The sequence below is a fragment of the Crotalus tigris genome, unplaced genomic scaffold (assembly GCF_016545835.1).
Source record: "Crotalus tigris isolate CLP2741 ecotype Arizona unplaced genomic scaffold, ASM1654583v1 scf7180000017716.2861928, whole genome shotgun sequence".
Classification (NCBI taxonomy): Eukaryota; Metazoa; Chordata; class Lepidosauria; order Squamata; family Viperidae; genus Crotalus; species Crotalus tigris.
Genome location: NW_024096587.1, coordinates 577,875 through 580,527, shown reverse-complemented (window position 1 = coordinate 580,527; position 2,653 = coordinate 577,875).

Genomic DNA, 2,653 nt, shown 5'->3' with positions numbered 1-2,653 from the left:
CTTCTGGGTCTCTTTTTTTCCCTCTTCCACTTGTGAGAATTATATCTAGACTTTTCCTGCAAACCTGTCGCGCCATATTCTTGAAGCTACTATTAAACAAAGATAGAATAAGAAAAGGTTAATGCCGTAATTTAAAAAAAGAATCAGCATTGAGAATTTAAGTTCTGCACATTTAATGTATTTGGAAGTATTCCTGATAGACATCCTTGAAATTAAATCAGGAAGAATTCTCTTAGTCATATTCTTAAAGCTGGAGAGAAGCATGGAGCTTTTTGGCTGGACAGCTCTGACTGGAAAGCTATGAATAAGAAAGAACTTCAGATCCAATGTGGTATCTTATTTTTTTCTTTCAACTGTCCAGAATCTCTAAGTTCTTTAAAATAAATCATTGAAACAAGAAGAACATTAACTAACTGAACCAGTGGTGCTATTTTTATCTTTACTGCAATTAGCAAAAGTGTCTTTTTTATTTAGCATGTTTGTTTTCTGTGTGAAGGATAGAATGTATGGGTTGCACTGTAATATCGTCCCTGAAGATAATAATATTTCCTTTTAAAGTCAGTTTACCAAATATAAAAGTACCCTTGGGCTATTCAATGTTGGGATTTTGCTGACAGGTTCAGAAAAGCAAAAAAATTACTTCAGAACTATCTGAGCTTTAGATAGTAGCAAAAGCAGGAAGGATGCGCTATGCAAGCCAATGACTAGTGAGATGTGTTGATGCTTTTGTGGCTTTGATTCCTAATCTCACAAGTTATGTGTATAGCCAATGGGGCTCAACAGGCTGACTACCCTTTCTGGCATGACTTTCATAATTTAGCAGAAAGCTGAGGGAAATGGGCATTTCCTACTGACTGTAAACATGGTAACCTCAGGAGAAATAGGTAGAATTGATTTCACGGGGTGAAATTATGGATGTTCTTATTCATTAAGCTTACCATAGAATTATGTCTTGCTGATTTCATCGGTGCCTATTCGTCACAAGGATTGCAACAACTTTCTTTCACATCTGCGAAAGATTGTGGGATTGGACTTTAGCCTCCTGGGAAAATTAAGGGTTGAGAGGGCATTCAGAATCCCCTAAACATGGTGGATAATGATCCTGCATTTCTATGAGGGAGAAGTTGGCAGTGCCACCACAATATCCCTGTAAATATAGTAATTATGGTAATTCATCCTCTCCATTGTTTTCTTCTGTTTGTCTCTATGGGTCAAAGAACTGACATCCTCTTATTCTCCTCCTCCCCCACAAACCCTGGATTGTTTTCCCTTCTTATTCCAGAATCAATTTCCATGGACAGAAACTTGCTGTAGCCAGGAGAAAGAAATCTTACCACCTTTTAATTTACTGGGCTGACTGAATGCCAGGGCAGCAGTTAAAAATTATTGAGCAGAGCCATGACGCCTGTGTCACAGCATAAACAAGTGGGGGTCTCTGGTTACATAACAACCCCCCCACACACATACATAGAGCAGCTTTCAGCCAGAGCACTCAGACGGACATTTATTTTTTCTCATTCCATGAACCTGTTACAGGAGGGCTAAAGGGAAGGCATCTCCCCCACAATGCCCAATTTCCTTATTTGGAAATTATGGATATGACTGGGAACACCCCTCTAAAAAGGACACTATGGTATCAGCAGTCACTGGTGAGTACAGTGGTATCCCTTTACTGTCCCTCTCCTCTATCCCCGGCTATAGCTGGAGACCTTTAAACTAATGGTGGGCATTTACCACTTGCAGAGCGGGGATTAAGATCCTTTTGCATGGACCTTCCATGTATTCAAGCGTCATGACAGATCAATGTAGATGGCAAATGTTACCATTCCTACCTTCTAGATAAAAATGCTTTTGATATTTTGAAGAGGAAAAAAAATGACCACACTGTGCACACAATTCAAATATTTCAGAAATTGACTTTGAAGGCAACTTTCAGTTGGTTTTGGTTTTTGGAAATTATGGCTGCTGTTGATAAAATCAGAATTGATGTGTTTTAGCTTCCTGGCTGAGGCAAAGAAAATAGATGCTCTAGAGTGGACTCCTCACTGACCCTCCACTCCCAGCACAGAAAAGTTAGTGCTTGAGTGGAAGACTCGATTCATTGCTCTTGATAATGAAATCTGCCTTGATGATTGTTCTTGTCTTTTGCTTTGATACTTCATTGATCAGTATTGACATCTGTAGCGTATATAACCCTTGCATTTGTTCCTTCGCAAAGAAACATAGCAGCTTTTCAGTTCTGGATTTTTTTTAACAGCTGTGCCAGCTGAAAATGTTGGGAGCTGGGCTGTTACTCTTGTTTTGAAGTTATCCATCAGTTTAATAAGGTCCTGGCTAGCTAATGCTATTCAGAACTACAGTATTTGGCTTATTTCTCAGCATCCACAGTTATTTTAGAAAAGACTGTGTCCTGTTCAAAAAATAGAGTACAAGAAAGACGATGGAAGAAGATGGAATTTTAGCCAAGACTTAGTTACTCAGACCGGCAGTGATCTTGCCAGAGTTGTTTCCTAGTCTTGTCTTGGATTTGAATCTAGCCATTTTGTCACTTGTTTTGAGAGATTAATAAAATCACACATTCCCACTGCAGAAACATTTGAATAATAGAACTGTGTGGGATATTGTGCTTCATATGGGATATATTCACAGCCTC